The sequence below is a fragment of the Paramormyrops kingsleyae genome, chromosome 7 (assembly GCF_048594095.1).
Source record: "Paramormyrops kingsleyae isolate MSU_618 chromosome 7, PKINGS_0.4, whole genome shotgun sequence".
NCBI classification, from domain to species: Eukaryota; Metazoa; Chordata; class Actinopteri; order Osteoglossiformes; family Mormyridae; genus Paramormyrops; species Paramormyrops kingsleyae.
The window spans coordinates 4,397,078-4,415,728 of NC_132803.1; the positions used below are offsets into that span (position 1 = coordinate 4,397,078).

Sequence of the window (18,651 nt, forward strand, 5' to 3'; positions counted from 1 at the left end):
TAGATATTGTCATTTTCAAATCTATTTAAATGCAAATGTGAATAAAGAAGAATAGCAACAGGATAAAATAAAATTTGAGTTGTGCTAATTTGTAGCACAGGTCCGTGGGCGACTCATGTGGTCCTTGGGGGCACCCTGGTGCCCCCTGGTATATAGTATACATTTACTGTACTGTATCTCGAGCCGAAGCCACGCAATGTTTTCATGAGCATTACAAAGTAGCGCTTGCGTTCGTTATTACAAACCATTGTATTCAGCTCAAATTTGTAATACAACAGGCACCATGGAAGTCTGTCAGTAAGTAGGAGTTGTCCGTAAGTCAGACGTCCTTAACCCAGGGGCTGCCTGTACTCGAGTCCGTTCACATTTTCACCTACTCAGCCACGCCACAGTGCGCTGAACCCAAAGAACTCAGCAGAATCTCGCCTAGGGCGTCAGAACACCCACATTATCCAAACGCACAAATGGTTTCCCCCCTCCCGTGACCCCCGCTCAAGCAAATCATATTGTCCACAGCAAATATTATCATCATGATCCCCTCCCCTCCCCCCCAAGTGTGGGTGTGCAGGCTTAAAGCACCACAGGATCCCAATTACAGTATGTGCCCGTTATGTTTTACATTTCAAATACTAATGTTAGAGATTAAAGCATCATACGTATTTAAAATTTGACTTTTAATTATTAGCAGGGGTGATGATGATCGTAAATAATAATAGTTAAAGCAATGGTCTCAGAAATGGGCTTGATTTTTTGGAGTTTTGGTATTGACTTGTCTCCACCACCAAAGGTTTGGCCTTGACTTGGACTTCATCCTTCAAGGTCTGGGTCGTGAATGGGACTCGATACAGCTGGTCTTGTCCCCATCACTAATGCTATATACTGTAGAACAAATAATGAAATAAATTAGTTAACATGTCATCAAGATGCAGGTGCACACACAGCCTGCAGACGCTGGCAGACGTTGATGTTCTGTAGTTTATCCTACCCCAGATGTGGCCTCCAGTCACAGAGACAGAAATACACAGGCCTTCCTTATGCGTCTGCACCAGCGTTAACAATCCGGTTAGCACCTGGCAAACGGGAAAAAATGCAGACAACGAAAACATGGGGGTTACGTGTTTACATTGGAGATCAACAGAAGTTTCGCTTTCTGTCGGTCAGAAGAGGCTCAATCGCGTCCACTGGCTTGAATGGCAAGCAGGGGGGCGCGGGTTTGTCTTGGAAATGTAAAATAAACCGTCCCAGCTTGCATACGAAGCTCATCATTTATTGACTCCTAACAGGCGAGCTGCACAATTAGCGTCATTAGCGCGACACAGGCAGGCCGGAGCTCGTCAATAAGCGACACCGTCGGTAACGCTGCCCTTTCTGTTCCGCTGGCTTTAACGAGCTGTTCCTTTCATGAGAACGCTACCGCCACAGAGTGAGAGCTCTCCCTTTGTTCTTTCCCCTTGTTCTTGTTTATTTATTTCATTCCTCCTCTCTCGCCTTCACTCTCCCTGTCTCTCTCTCTAGCACCACCGCCCCCCCCCCCCCCACCCCCATTTGCACCGTGGGAATATTCTGAGAAAACTTTGGGAAAATCCAAGATGTAAACTACTGACAAATCTGCGCAGACTTTGTGGGCTAACGGATCCCACACGTCCGGTTCCGCGATGCTCGCGCTCACTGCTAAGAACAGCTACTGATTAATATAAACAATGCTGTTGATTATAGTCATTATTTTGATTTGATTGTGTGTTCATAACCGGATGTAATTAGATTCACTGTGACAGAATCGCAGGGCCCCATGTTCCACTGGGATTCCATTTACTGTTTGAATCACGAGGCTGGAGTATGTTTGCAACAATAAAAAAGTGTGGGAACGTCTTAGCATTTAAGATTAGCATTTACAATTTACAAGGGGTTGGCGCCATAGATCAGAGGTTATGGCTGTCACCTAAAGCTTCCATCGCCCCCACTGTGTTTGTGTGTGTGTGTGTCTTCCTCTGGGTGTTCCAGTTCCACCCCGAGTCCAAGAACGTGCAGCCGGGTGAGCAGGGGTTGCTAAATTGCTGGATTGTCAGTTGCCGTACTGTAGGCTGGTGTGACGTGTGGCTCCCCTGCCTACTGCTCCACACTGCGTGGGATGGGCTGCGGGCCCCCCCGCGAGCCTGCGCTGCATCAGCAGCTAATAACACAGCTACCTATCTTCTTCCTTGTCTTCCACTTCAGCTACTCCTGTAGCCACTTTACTGGGTAGCAGAGTATCAGGCTCCTTAGATGAATGTCATATAAAAGAGAAGTGTGGCCTTGGTACCTGAGATGGTACCTGAGAGTTCTCATCAAACTTCTGCAGAGGGATAACAGTGTTTTGGAAAAGAAATGGATGCACAATAAAGTTAACAGTAATAGTATGTAAAGTTTATACTAGTATTAGTATATACAATTGATTATTATAATTCAACCATCCAGGGGAATACTTTGAATATACAGAACTAGCTGACTGAACTCTATATTTCTTCACAATAAAACTGTGTGCGATTCCATTATTTGTCATGAAAAGGATTACAGATAGGGCACGAACAAAAGAACCCGGTCTTTTCCGTGTTCTGTGTCATTGACGTGTTACACAATGGTCAGAATGCAATCAGATGCTTCTCCATGCGTTCCTACAGCACCAGCACTCGAGACAGTGCCGTTTAGTGTCACGGGAAGCGTGGGCGAGGCTGCGGGGGCGGCTTGCACTTCCTGTCAAACTCCCATAAGTGTTCTGCTGCCCTTTCAGATGGGGAGTCTTCAAAGTCTGATCAAGGAAATTGATCTTAATTCATAGTTTCAATTATGTCCCACCCATAGAGGCCACACAGACAAAATGGGGGCAGCTGTAAGAACAGAGGGAAGAAGGATAGCAGGGAAGGATAGATGTTATCTCAGCTGGACAGCAGTGTCTCCCTTGTCCAATGACATACTGATGCTGAAAGTTTATTACTGGGGTTTATTACCACGTGCATGAGAAAAGGAACTTTCAAAATGTCTGATCAAACACAATACACATTTAGTGCCCGGAATCCGGAGACAAGCCGGACTCATCCCCCCCCACCCACCCCAACCAACCCCCTCGTCCTTTGGGGTGTGGGTGTGGGGGGGGGGGGGCAGGGGGGAGGGGGCAGGGAGAGTATTTGCATAACAGCAAAGGACAATCAGCAGCAGGCTGGGCTTTGTCTGGACTATCAGGAGGGTCGAAGCCTGGCCTGAGAGGCAGTGTGTCAGACGGTCTTTGGGCTTGAATTTGCTAGTGACAGCGGGTCGGGGAGAGAGGGTAAGGGTTAAGGCCAGAACAGCGCGAGTCGCCCAGCGGCTGTACCCCGGGAAAGGAGATGATCATCCAGAGTTAATGTTACTATCGAGCCTCTCACGGCATCAGGATAAATCAGGTGCAAAAAAAAATGTTACATTCCCCAGAGAAAACAGAAGTAGCCGCATAAAGAAACAAACAAATACATACATTATCTATACATATATTTTCGTACAATATACGTGACTTGGGACTGTATATGTAACTGTGTGCACAAGAAATTCCCCCTGGGATCAATAAACTTGACTTATCTTTTCTTAGAACTACAAAAATGTATATACTAAGTTGTGAGTATCGTTCAAAGAAAGTTGTCATTAATTATGACTTAATGAATTCTTTCTTCCAAATTATCTTTAAATTCACGTCCAAACACTAAGTTGCAGGGAACGTGAAAGGACAGAAAAGTCAGTGCAATGAAAGGGACCTCTGTCTCCCTGCAGCTCGTTAAATTAACATGCAACGCACTGCGTGCTGTGACGTCACAGTAGGCCAAGCCCAAAGATCCCTCCTCTTTCCAGTTGATCACAACATTAAGAAGCTTCTTGTGTCTAACTTTGGGTCGTTCATTTGAAGGAAATGCTTACATCTTGCATTATGCACATGGATTAATTTGTTGCATTGCAAAGAATTTGCAGACAGATAGAATAAAGACCATGTATAAAGTTGTATAAAGACCATGTTAAAGAACACTTTAGCTGTGAGGTACTTTATTCAGCCGTATGTGGAAACAGAGTCACTTCCGTGTATCCCATCATGCTCTGAGAGACAGACATACACTTTTGGAGTCAGAGCACAGGGTTAGCCGTCACCCGGAAGTCAGGGTTAAGGGCCTTGCCGAAGGGTGATTACTCTACACAGACAGCACAGGATTCACACCAATAACCTTCTGGACAGAGACACAGATCCTTGACCTGCTTTGCCACACAAGTTTATTCAGTGTGCAAAAGTTTATTTATTGTTACTTTAACTTCTCACCTGCAGAAATGGCTAAAGTATACCAGTGAGCCTGTGAAGGTGCCCCTTCCCCTTTAAGAGCCTCACATAAATACGAGTGAGTGGTAGCAGTGAGCTTTGCACCTTCCCTGCCATATGTTTCCTCCAGAACAAAGATACGTGTTTGCTAGAGCCCTGGATTCCCACAGCCAGACACTAAAGGGGCCTTCTGCCTGTTTCTGAGGCAGGTCAGTTAAATAGTCTGCTCCAACCACCCCCCCCCCATCCCCCACCCCACCCTCAGCAGTGTTCCCTGCTGCCCTTGGTAACCTCCCAGCACTGGTCAGCGCATATCTCCATCCTCCCCCCCCCCCCCGAACGCTGCCCTGTCAGAGGGCGCGAGTCCCCCAGGGCGCCTCCCGTCAAGCGCCCGGTCCTCCATCGCGTGACGCGGCCTCTGGCCTGACAGCCGATCCTCGCCCTGCGATTGTGGGGCTTCAGAAAAACAGCACGGCTTCTAAGGGCGCAAACACATCAATCACAAGCCACCACCCCCCCCCTCCCCCAAACCCCCCTCCAAAAGCCAGCAAGTCACTCACACTCGCTTTCGCTCTCATTAACCCCTGGTTAATCTCCACTGCCCCCGTGTAAGGGGGCAAACGAGAGATGCTATCTGCGAGGGACATAATAGAGCACCGGGCAGATCAAAGAGCACTAGAGCCCAGGCCTCTGCTAATTAGCCGTAATTACATAAAGTTTATCTGTTTAAACTTCATTAGCGGGTGGGCGTTTGCTCCACCTGACCGCCTTCCGCTAAGCCATTGTTAATGAACAGATAATCCTCAACTCCGATTCATGATTGTCTTACAAAACAAACGATTCTTTTTAAACACCAGCAGCTGGAACACACTGCCCCCCCCCCCCCCCCCGCAGTGCCGCCTTGTAACCCTGCCTCTTCCGACCCTGTGTACCTTGCAGTGGCTCTGCATTGGCGTGCCGTTATATGGGGTGGACGGCAACTACAAGTTTAGCGAAGTTTGACATAAATCCTTGGACCATGGGGGAAATTGAATATGTATGAGCTGAAACACATATGACTCAGTGGGCATATTAATATTCTTGTCACTGGAGCTTTTCAAACTTTCAAGTAGATGATTTGAATGAGTCCACCCTTGAGATTGCACAAAACAGGGCAAAAGAATATTATACATAATTAAAGATCTGCGGGCACCTAAACTTTCCATTTACCAGACAATCAAGATGAATCTTCCAGTTAACTGCCACCCAGAATAATAAAATAAATAAATCAATAAATAAATTAACCACACACTTCTGGCATATGCAAGGATGCGATAGTCTAGTATATTTTTTTCTGAAAATATCCAGTAAATTAATTAACTAATCCATGAATGAATCCACCAATTTATTTTTAAAGCAGTCTGGATATTCCAGTGCTCTAAACAAATGAATTTACCCAAAACTATGGATTGCACGATCGCATGCATGCAAATTAATCCCTTTTATTTAATTACGGTGGATTAAGTCTTACCAATTAGTTTGTCTTCTGTGTTTTTTGCATTATTAGAGTAGTTGTGTTGGTATTACTGTGCATACATGTATGAGCCAGATGCAGCCAACACAAACGACCATTTTTGTCTCTTTTCCCACTCCACGTCCCTGTCTTCTGCCGCCAGCCTAGATTGGCTCATACGAGGGCAGGAACTGTGCGTGACTCATCTGGATGACCAGGGGAGTCCTGCGGCCCACAAACAGCGCCATTGACGTCATACGCCCAGTCACATTCCCAGGCAATGCATTCTGGGGAATCAAACTGCATAATGCATGGACGCTGATCGCATCGAGGCCTGCAGATGCTGACTGCTGTTTGGTCACATGATCAAGATAGACAGACAGACCAACAAACAACAGTAACAATACTAGTAATAAAACACTTGTGCCTCAAAGGGCTTAATTGCACAACCAAATACTGTAAGAGTTATAACATTTACTGACTTTTATATTTACTGATTTTATCTTTAAGCTTGAATATCCATCCAACCTCCAACTGGTTATCCTGGTCAGGGTCAAAGGGGGGGCATCTCAGAGAGCACAAGACAGGGGGCGCCCTGGACGGATGCCAGTCCATTGCAGGGCACCCACCCACACACACACACACACACACACACAGTCAGACACTACTGACAATTTAGAGATGCTAATTAGCTTATCTGCATGTCTTTAGGCTGTGGGAGGAAACCGGAGGACACTAAGAAAAGCCTTGTGACACAAGGAGGACATGCAAACTGCACAAACAGAGGCCCATTTGAACTCTGGGACATGAGAGACATCAGTGCTGCCAGTTAATCCACAGTGCTGAGTGTGAACATACCGCCTCTCCCCGGGTTACGATGGGGTTACATCACAATAAACCGTAAGGCAAAAAAAAATCGTAAGGCGAAAATATCGTAAGGTGAAAATGCCTTTTAGTACACCTAACCTAACAAACATAGCCTAGCCTAGCCTACCTTAAACACGCTTAGAACGCGTACATTAGTCTACAGCTGGGCAAAATCATTAACTCAAAGCCTATTTTATAATAAAGTGTTGAGTAACTCAAGAAATTTATTGAATAATGTAATGAAAGTGAAAAACCCATAAAGTCGAAATATCGTAAAATGAACCTTTGTAAGCGTCTGTACATACTGGTACATACCACAACACGCACAATGATAAACAGCCACTTATATTGGAAAAAAGACTGAAATCCAATAGCTGGTTTTCAAATGACCAATATAGCCTATGGATGCATGAAGTTATTGAACCCCACTAGCAAACATAACTGGTATAAAGTGATAGTTTTGATGCACGTGGCTGCCTCATGATAATAAAACAGCCACAGTAAGAGCAGGCACAGAGGAATGCATGCCTCGCATGTCCCGGCTTAAACATCGTTAGCATTTCGTAGGCTTGGGCTGGTCGGCAGGTGGGGATGAGATGCCTTCAGACAAACGCGGATCTATTCTCGGTCTTTGTGTTTCGCTCCCTGGCTGTTATATTTTGGTCCGCAGTCACATCGATTCAGACCCGGCGAATCTGGCTCGTGTGCAGGCATCATGTCTAATAAGTGGCAAACCGTACCGTGTTAAATTATTGAGCGAGTCTGTCAAGCATGCGGTGGCGGGGAAGGCCGGGCGTGAGCGTGACAGGGCTGAGCCTGGCGAGGCGATCCGAAAGGTCGGAGCCGCCGTTCGGCGCGGGGTGGCGGCTCGCGGCCGCGCGCAGCTGATGGCAACGCGTGCAGTTCCGCTGTATGGCAGCCATGTCGTGCCAGGGGAAGGGACAAGATTGAATTATTAATTATGATAACCATGGCGACAAGAACGCTTTCCGTCAATGGCAGCAGTGGCGGTAATTTAGGGTCACGCTTCAGCAAACAATATAATTACAGGTGGAATGTGCTGAGGGGGGAGATGAACGTCTGACTGTGGCTATGGTCTGGAATTGGGCAGCTGATGTGACCCAACACTGTCATGGACTACCAGTCATGGGTTAAGCTGGTGGAGCGTATCCCCTTAGGGACCTCACACCCTACTGAGCGTCTGACCCATAGTAGGTGTGTTAAGTGCTGGCTGAACACAAAAAAATGCTGAAAAAAATACATACATCCCTCTATTCACCTATCCTACACAACCGTGTATCCAGTAGCATGTCAGGGGAGCCTGGAGCCCGTCCAGAAAGCCCCCTGAGCACGGCTGGGGATGCCCTGGACGGGGTCCGTCTATTGCAGAGCACACGCACAACACTAAGGCCAACTTAAAGGCACAAATTCACTTGCCATATTTTTGGCCTGTGAGAGGGAGCCAGAAGAAAGCCACACAAAACAATTAAGAAACAGCCTGAAAAATGTACTGTATAAATGTTTCAATAAAATAAATGTAACCTCCTTTTCTCGTTTTTGCAGTAATTAGGGTAGTCTGCGGCAGTTCCCTGCACACCTGGTCTTTTTCACCGCTTGTTTTGAGCTGTTTTTTGACCCACACTTGACCAGGAGCTTTCTGGAACACCAGCCGAACGACTCTGCGGTCGACTGAATCATTTCATCCCAAAAAAAAAAAAAAAAAAAAAGTTGAAGAAGAACAAATAAATAAATAATAATAAATGCAGCCTTTGCTGCAGCCGAACTTCTGACTCTCTGACTTGGCCGCACAGGAATAGAACAAAGAGCGTAGATTGTTTGGCGCTGGAATGAAGCAGGGTATTATCTTTAAGCTGTGACGCGAGTTCTGCTGGCCTCTGGATTGCTGGCATAGTTCGCATTGGCCGCTCGTGGCGTTTACAGCACCACGCATGTCTGGGATGCCTCACCTCCTACTGCAGAATGTGGCACAAGCTGGGCTCATTTGCATCTGCGATGTCATGATCCAGGAGAAGCAGAGGATGATGGGCCTTCGGCAGACCGCCGCCCTGTTTGTTTAGTTTCAAAAAAGTAAATGCACAGATTAATACGCAGAAATAAATTGAATCAGAGGTGGAAAGTTCAGCTGCAGAAAGTAAAAATCAGACCAAGGTTTGGCTTCAACCAATCAGCTGAGTATAAAGGGTCACAGTCACAGAGCACTCAACTGGTTGGCTGAAACAAAACCTTGGTCTGGATTTGTTCTTTCTGAACCCAAACTTTCCACCTCTGAATTAAATGCTTGGTTACTGACCCTACTAACACTTAGATATCGACACGGGGGTATGTGTCTTTAAAACGAGCCTTCTGTTTCGATTTCGAATATGCCGTTGATTAGGTTCCCCGGACGACGCCGTTTCAGCCACTTTCGGGGAATGTGCCCAGCATTTGTGAGCCCGGATTCCGGCTCGTCGCCGAACAACTCAGTCGCCAGCCAGCCCGCAGATCGAAGACCTGAAAGACATCCCACCAATTGACACAGCCTGGAGGAAAAAAGAACGAGCAAAACAAAAGTCTATTCATGGTTGAATCCTCTTATAGACTCGCCCATCCCCCTCTTAAAACAAGAAAAAAGCAGGGAATGGAGTAAGAAAGACGGAGGGAAAAATGGATGAAGGTTAGGACAAATACCCCATGCACATGGAAATATGGGGTGTGAATGTCAGCCGACCGTTATGTCTGTAAGATTCCTGAATTGATTTTAATGACTACATGCATTGCCAGCATGTATATACGATACTTTCTTCAGTACTGACGTAGATTTTAAATGGTATTTATTTCACAGTGGTTGCCTAACAGCAAATTCCTGACGAATGCTATCTGCTAGATTTGCTCGCTTTCTGCGATAGGGAGGCAGCAAAGGCAGCTACCACAGACCACTCCTCCACCCTCTCGGTCATAGCTAGTTATGCTATTCTCTCACCTTCCAGAAACTTCCAGAGACACTCGGACATGCAACCATTCTGCCTCATAGTGGAAACTGACAGGACTGTGTGCTCGGTGAACACGATGAACTCACCCCATTTGCTTGAATTCATGCATATGCATTTAATTATCTTTACTGCCCAAACGACATCTAACCATATCTATATTATTGTTTATTCTTTTAAGAGGTCACAAATAGTGTATTTTCTTAAAGTGTCTACTATACCTTTTCAATACTGTATATACAATAAAACAAAGTATCTGTGCACAATGTGATCACAGTACTTCAAGTCATTGCCCCAGAGGCCAAGAGAGCAGTTTAAAAAGTCTCAACTCTGGCAACCAACCGGCAAATAGTGTGTGTTACAAATGCGGCCAGTTACATGGATACATTTTCTGCTCTCGCTCATGTCTTCATATTCTCTCCCACGTCCAGCCAAATTAAACTGCCCATCGCTGGGGGCTGTGCTGTCCCGCAGCGGTGCCTGGTATTGTTCCTCAACAACCCATAAATCCGTACAAATATGCTAAAAGCAGAATCTGTGTCAAAGGTCACCAAAGGCTATCCTTTGGCCCCCTCTCGCCAGATGGAACCTTTTATTTTCCCAGGCTGCCAAAGAGAAATCTCACAGCTTCGCCGTTTCATGGTGCTAAGCCAAACTTATACGCTCTGGGGGCCAAAACAAAGATGGGACTTTTCCCTCTCCGCATATGATTCCCGTTCGGGTAAACAGGCGGGCAGACGTGACCTCGGAGCGCTAAAACGGGCTGAGAACTTCAGGAGTCTGCCGTTCCTCTCAAGAACATGTGTTTTGGACAAAACGCTCAGTTAAAAAGCACCCAGTGTTTTTATTTTAAATAGCTGAATATCTCAGCCTGGGCCAACGATCATGCATGCGTGGGTGATTTTTAAAAAATTTATTTTAGTATTTCCTGACACCACAAGTCTCAAATTTAGCTCATTTTATTCGATTTTTCTTTAAGCCTTGAGTAACAAGGCAGGAATGAAGACCCTCTAATGAACAGCACATACAAATCTGTTCGTATTTTACCTAGAAGCAGGAATTATTTGCAATTAGTTTCCAGAGAGCAGAGGAATCTTCATGTCAAAAAGGCATATTGTCCTAGTGAAGATGGAAGCCAAAACGAGTCAGTAACCTTGGGTTTTCTCGCGGACATAAAATTTTGGTTTATTTGTTCCATAGACAATGCAGTAAGTTGAAAATGGGGCTATGCTTTATTCTGATAGCCCCATTCAGCTGGGCTACCAGAGTCCCATTCGACTAACTATTAGCAAATAATTTGCATGTTTAGTCAAGTGCAGCTGCCAGTCTGATGCTGATTGACTACACATCTGTAGGCATTCAACAAATCATCCATAAAACACTGGCTTGTCTCATGCTAAGCACTAGTTAAATTGTCAATAGTGGAAGGAAAATGGAGTCTGTAGGTTCAACTTTACGTTCAATTATTTGGCAGATGCTTTTATCGAAAGCAACATACAATTGAAAAATCAGGGTCAGCCAGTCCCTGGAACAAGTGGGGTTAATGGCCTCACTCAGAGGGCCAAAGGCATTCTACTGGCTATGGGATTTGAACCCACAACCTTCTGGTCTGAGTCCTAACCTGTGCACACCTCTCCAGCGATGCCCTGAATGACAGTAAGACTAAGCCAAGAAGAGCATTGACAGAAAAGTTGTAAGTTTTCCTGCCTGGTGTTATGTAAAAGTAGTACTTTTCCCATTTAGCGTTCGGTGTGAGTCGGCGAAGACGGCGGAGACGAGCCCTGCTGGCTCATCGTGGTAGGGGCGGACTCGGTCTGTGAACCAGAGCGCCCACCGCTTCTCAGCGGAACCTCCGAAACCTTGGCCAGCCCTCCCTCCCCGTGAAAGGCGGACGGGGTGCGACCGCAGCCGTGCGGGGGGTTCGAGGGCCGAGGCTGCCGCGGTTTCAGAGAGTCAGCGCCAAGCTCACAATAAACAGCTGCGAGTCTGTCGGAGCGTGCAGGGAGACACACGGGAAAATAAAAAAGAATACGGCTCTGTTCCCTGCTTGGAAAGTTTTGATGGAAAAACCTTGAGGAAATGCATATCAAAGAGATGATATCATTCCCGCTGGGAATGTGGGCTTAAAGTTTTTAATAAAAAATGCCCTTGTGAAACTTACATGTATATGCAAGGTTTAAATGAAGTAGAAAGTGCTTTAAAGATGTACCATCTAACCAGATGCTACACAAAGCGGCAGTTAACAGGGACAGCTGCGGAACAAGAAAAACAGCATGCTGCTACGGACGACCCCCCCCACCCCCCACCCCACCCCGGCACCCTTTCAACCTCACCGCATGTATTCTAGAAGGAAATATCTGTGTATTTGTCTTCTTAAATGCATTGTACTGTTGACACAAGATATGTACAACTGATATATAATTTGAAACAAATCTCTTGCCCGTTTCATCTCCATCCCCCCCCCCCCACCCCGAAATGAGTGCCTCTCCACTGAGCATATCAGGTTTCATTCAGATGTCAGAACGCTTACCGGAATTGTCAGTTAAATAAAATAGTGTAGACCACCTCGGGTCTTCTATATCAATATCAATAAAGGGCTGTTTGTTTAAATCCCTAAATCTGTCCCTTCCCACAAGGAGCTGTGACATTGAGTGGACTAACGCGGGCGGTCAGGGGGAGTTTTAGCATCGCTAAGAGCCTCCGCCAAACCAGACGCGAGATTCATCCGAGGAGAAATTCAGCCCTTTGTGGCTCACAGGCTCAAGCCTACAATAAATAATGCCACAGGCCTCTGGGTTAGGCTGCGATTGTTATATTTTATGATACGGCAGAAGGTCCAAGAGGGCCTACAGTGCATGGAGGTGCTTGTAAGCCTTCTCACTACTGCTAACAACCTCCATACTAAGGGGGAAGCCGTTCTCCTGGGCAAACGATTAGTATAGCACTAGATCAGGTCCCAGATTCCTCAGACGAGCGGGAAAACTTGCAAGTGCATCAGCTAAACGGAACAGCATTAGAGACCCACTGTTTATTATTGGTTAAAACTTAAAAATACCCTGAAGAGTTTTGCAGGGAGCCTGGACCCTATCCCAGGCAGTACAGGGCAGGGGTTCACCATAGATTGGATGCTAGACCAACTATAGCCTTTGCAGGATTTTAATAACACACACACAGCAAATCACCTTTCTGGGATTAGAATGAACGACCCTTTTTGTGACAAACCAGCACAGATTCTTAAGCAGAGCAAGGTAACCTTTTTGTGCTTCTGATGGGAAAAATTGCATCAACCAGTAATGAAATATGGATAAATATGTATAAATATATTTAATTGATACAGCACCTTTCTTCAGTATGGCAAACACAGCAAGAATAATGAACGGAGACGGAGAGGATTAACAATACTATATGATAATATATCTGACAATAAACAAGCGGACAAACAAACACAGACGAAAGCCACCAAGTAACACAGTGTTGGGAAAACCAAGGGGCAGAAGATGTACCCACCTCCCTATTCCCTGTCAGCACGCATTTGGATTCACCCTGAATAGTCCCAACTGGTAACCATTAATATCATTTCCTTCACCCCTCCCCTTCTTGGCTTTTGCATTTTGCAATATTTTTGATATATTCTCCGGGTTGATAATCCTGTTAATGTAGCTGTTGTCGATGCTATATTTATTCTCGCTTAATCTTCTCCGCTGACGTACCCTCTCCTTTGTCCCTTGGCTGACCCCCCCGTTCACATTCTCTCCATCTGAGGCCCAAAAAAAAAGTGTTACAAGGCACGTTTTAGGACAAGCTGGTTCACGGTGCAACCTTGAAGGGTTCAACTGCAGTCTCCATGGTCTGTTTCCATGGCATAAATATACAGTAGGTCAGGTGACCTGTTGGCATCTATCACTGTCATCCGATCTTCCTTTTTTTCTTTTTAAACAAAGCATACATCTTTGTATTTACTTCAACTGAAATACCTTAAAAATCCTCCGCAAAAATTTCTGAAATCCTTAGCTGACATTTCCTGAACACACATAACGTCCGGTGTAGATATTACACATTAAGACCTGCTGGCTTGCTTTATATCTGGTAAAGATGTGCCACGGTGTGTTTTTACACAATTATTATTGTGTTATTATGCAATAAATTGTATGTAACATATATTATGTCATACAAATCTCTGTGTGTTCAGTGGATGCCAAATGGTTGTGGTCCTCTCAGTATGACAGGAGATTAATACCCTGGCACTTCGTTATTCCAGACACAGTGTGTAGCTGGACCCGTAACTGATATAATAAATCATAACCAGAAGCCGGGGAGATTAAGGCTGGTCTCTCCACTTCCTCAATGGTCAACCACTATGACTACATATCAATCCCATGACAAGACCACAATTTAAATGAAATTTCAGGTTAGATATCAAAAGAAGATAAAGTAGAAATAAGGTTGAGTACGAGTACAGCTATATACACGTGCACAATAATAAAGATGAAAAAAGACTAGTTACATTATCCAGAAGCAACGAATACAGAGATAATCCCACTTTGCAAGACTTATTTTCTCATAGTAATACATTTTTTCATCACAGGATCAAATAGGTGTGATTGATTCCTGATACTAACTTTATTAATTATAATTAATTTTCCGTAACGTTGCAGCGCAGTCATAGGAAAAGTGTGATTCTGACCCTTCTCTGTTTCTCGTGGATGAGCAAAACGCAATTCTAAGAACTAACCCTAACTAATCCTAACCCTAACCCTAACTAATCCTAACCCTAACCCTAACCCAGGCCCTTACATTTCGCTACCACTTTTTTATGGGAGTAAAACCATATTGAGGTCTTGTCCAAATGCTCCAGTTATGCAGATCCTGCCCAGAGATTTAAACCAGAAAAGTTTTAGCTTCAAACCTGCTAACTTAGTCACAGCTCTGCCTGTCATTGAGTAAATGTCGATATGGGTGGGGTTTATAAACCTCAGTTGGGATTTATTAGTATACCTCCATAGGCCGATTTATACTGCTGAAGAATCGACACTATAGGTAGCATGTATCCTACATCGTAACTAAGCCCTATAGTTTCACTTCTGTGGAGGTATGTGCCAAGCGACAGCATAGGGTACACGGATACCGACTGCGTAGGTTCAACACAGAAGTATAAATCGGCTTTAAGCGTGAAGGGCTAGCTAAGTGCTACGACACGGGAACCACCGAGCCTCAGCCCAGCAGTGATGCAGGCCCCGAAGCGGCACAAGAACGTGACACAGCCCCCACCCCCAACGCCCCGTATTAATAAAAGCGATGAAGGATTTCGGAACCCAGAGAAAGCTATGGAAAATATCTCCCAGCCAAGGACGTGGCACCAGATGTGCGGTGACTTATGGCAGCAATCGTAGGTGGCCGAGGCTGAGCTGTGGGGCCTTATTAAGTTAGGCTGCCATCCAGCACTCTGGACTTATTAAGCTGTCAGGAGTCGCCGTGATTAAAACCAAAGAAAGGTCAGCGATGAACCTACAGCTCTGCGCCTGTCGCATATTTTCTTACAGGCCTGCGGGACTTAATGAGCATTTCGTACTTGATAGGCCTCCAAGGGGGTTACAATAGACCTTCTAGATCAAACTTCAGATAGGTTTTTTTGTTTAGTTTACTCACTTTTCCTTAACGTTTCTTTTTAAAATTTCAACTAAACTGTTTACCCTGACCAGGATAAGCGGGAAAAAGATGGATGGATGTGGGTTTAACACTAGCTGTTGCAATGTATTATTAACAGTTGGAGAACGAATATGTTAACATATGGAAAAATGGAGGGGGAGCGATATTTCAGGCAGCGGCTGGGACACGACACTGCCCATAGGGACAGACGGCAAGACGAGTCCGTATTGACAGCTGTTTGTTGATTTGTTTTTCCACAGGAATAACAACAAGTCGAATTTAGGTTGAACATGAATAAAATGTGTCACATTCACATTTTCCTGTGGCAGCGATCAGATAGAGAGTCTTCCACTCACCGAGCTGATCTTCATCCACCTGTCAGGGGGGGGGGGGGGGCGTCACATTCAGGAAAGTTAAGCAGCAACACGATTGGAGATCCTCCATCGCGCTACATTAGGATTGTACCAGACATGGACACTGAAGTAAACAAAGTCACACATGCGTATAACATAAAAGTGAGGCAAGGACCAGAGACATAAATTCATCACAATATTAAACACAGCAGCGATTAAAAAGCTGAGGTTTAGACCTGTGACGTTAATTTTACTCAATTTTTAAAAATAATGTTGTAAAATGCAGCATGTTACTGTAGACTGATGAGAATTTCCATAGTCTGCATCTGTATCCAGTTCCTGTAAAAACTTTAGGTTGTCAACTAGGTGACAAAGAACGGTAACAGATAAGTGAACAACGACAACAACAAAAATGTAACGGTGGCTGTGGGGAGGGGTGGAGGGTCACGAGTGCATGTGAGCAAGGCCAGAGTCAGCCGATTGGCCAGTTTGGTCACTTGACCTGGGAGCCCGGACCTCAGACCCATTCCGCAGGCCTACCGACCCTGACACTCATTTCCTTACGAGCTGATGCAGAAGTGGCGTCCTCTCCACCGTTTGTTAAAACCATTCATCCCAATTCTTCCTCCCTTCTCCATATAACGAGGTTTAGCTTGCCGTCCCTCCATCGCCTAACAACAGCGAGAAGCAAGCCTTATTGTAACAATACTATTTTAGATTTAATTGGATTTATTTAGCATCTTAACAATTATAGTTTTTGTTTTCGCTTCCCACTATGATCTCTGTTCTCTTTTGTTCCCTTAATTTAAATACTAACTCAAGTCGGACTAATTAATAAAAACAAGCACACAACTAGATACACTCATTTGCTTTTATAGCATCTAATGCTAATAACATGACATATTAATGTCACTTGACCCGAATTTTATTTCCTTCCCTTTCTTGAATGAGGCTTTTAATCTGAGGCCCAAATATGAAATGCAGAAAAACTCCATAAAACTCACATTCCTCGCACTTGTGAAAAGGTTCACCGCTGAAGAAATACGGACATTACTTGGTTAAACATAATTATTTCCTGATCTTGATAACACACATGGAATCCATTAATGTTCTACTGAGCCTTCGATGTTGTTTTTATTATTAGTATTTTTTAATTGTGCTCCCATGACGGACTCCATCCCCACCCATCTGCTCCAAACCACTATTCCCACCATCAGAAGAGAGTCTGCTTCCAGTTCACACGCTCTGGGGAAATCCCACACTCCTTTACTGGGACGGTGTGTACGGAGGATCTCGTCTCAGACCTGTCTGCTCCAGGGTTTGCCGGCTGGGTATAGTGAGAGCCAGCACTGCTGTGATCGTGGGTACCAGGAGTGGAATGGATGTTTTTTTAGTCCATGTGCCTGCAACTGCATCCGCGTTATTCTGTTCCTCCGTGGATTCCATGTCCTACATAAAAGCCACGTTTTACATAAGCCATTCTGTTTACTCATTTTTATGCGAATGTCTTCATCAAATGCATTTATGCCCTAACGTTTCCCCCAAAAACTAAGAACAAGAAACATTTTCTCATCGCTCATTCAGAATTTTCAGAAAAGAGGTTGAGTGCCTTAATTACAGTCAATAATTTTAAATATTAATAAGTCTATGCAGTCAAGCGTGGGAGCAGATATGATCCCCTGAAGAATTAAAGCAGGAAATAAGTTTTGTACTGGCTAGTCACAAGGAATCATTAGTTTATGATTGATTGATTGATCAAATGCAATAATAATTCATATTGTTGTTAGTGTGCTTATTTAGAAATGCAGGTAGGTCCTGCGGCTGATATTCAAATGCAGAATGATGGCAGTATGTCAGAACACAGGTGAAGGATCTAGTTGTCATGATTTTTCTGTTGTCTTTTGTCTGTTGTTCGTGTCTCCTGCAAGCACATTCCACTTTTTTCTTCAGTGACTTTCATTCATCTGTCAGCATTATCAGGTAAAGGCGTATTAAGATCTATCTGCATTTTGAAAAGCTGTCTCGTTATTCCCAGAATACTTTTCTCTGGTTGTGAGAAATGGGGGGGGGGAGCCTTTTAACTTTAAAACTTCAGTTACCTGATTCAAATTGCCTGAAGCGCGATGAACTGCCACAAGTGCCGAAATGTTTCCGACACACGTCGCTTTTCACATTAAGCAGGAACGCTCCTGTGTTCAGCTTTTAAATTGTCAGTTTAAATATTTAAAAGACGTTACTCACTATGCACGGAGTCTCAGGCTCGGGGCAAGAAAACCAGGCTTTCACCTCAATCTCCTGACAAAACGCTTGCAGAAAAGATACTTTTTATTTCCAGAGTAGATGCATTTTATAACGGAACAAAAGATTGGCAGTAAGTATTGTGGGAGGCTGTCAACTTGACCATTTTGTACACACCTGAATTTAATCGCCTGCAATGACTTGAGTTTAATGTAATTAAAAATAGACAATTAATCCCTTTTCAAAAGACAGGACGATGTAAGTTGATGTCAGTTATGGCTCTTGGCACAGAGGCGACATTTAATTCAGTGCCGGTGAACCAAACTATCACGGCTAATCAGAGCTGCTAATATTCTCTCTGTGAGCCAATGAGGAAAAGCCAGTGCTTATAAGCTGACAGGGCCACGGCTGACTCTTGTCGTTCTGCTACTGGTTCTCTTTTTGAACTATAAGTTCTTTTAAACATTCAATTCAATAAACATTAAACACCTAGAATGCGATGGCAGTCCATCACAGGACACAAGGCCTGGGGACACCTAGAATGCGTTACCAGTCCGTCACAGGACACAAGGCCGGGGACACCTAGAATGCGTTACCAGTCCATCACAGGACACAAGGCCGGGGACACATAGAATGCGGTGGCAGTCCATCACAGGACACAAGACCAGGGACACCTAGAATGTGATGCCAGTGTGTCACAGGACACAAGGCCGGGGACACCTAGAATGCGATGCCAGTGTGTCCTTGGGCACAAAGCCG

At 44.8% G+C, this 18,651-nt stretch overlaps 1 long non-coding RNA gene across 2 annotated transcripts; it reads right to left on the reverse strand.

The window, feature by feature from the left end:
• Positions 1-621: 621 nt before the first annotated feature.
• LOC111860142 (uncharacterized) lies at positions 622-13,236 on the reverse strand. 2 transcript variants are annotated; one of them, XR_011992229.1, is made up of 5 exons: positions 13,163-13,236; positions 8,980-9,179; positions 8,636-8,734; positions 986-1,070; positions 622-879 (listed from the first exon to the last, which is right to left on the reverse strand). It is a non-coding gene; the product is annotated as an uncharacterized lncRNA (long non-coding RNA). The 2 variants fall into 2 exon arrangements; XR_002841975.2 differs by lacking the exon at positions 13,163-13,236 and having other exon boundaries at positions 8,980-9,804.
• Between the last annotated feature and the right edge of the window lie 5,415 nt (positions 13,237-18,651).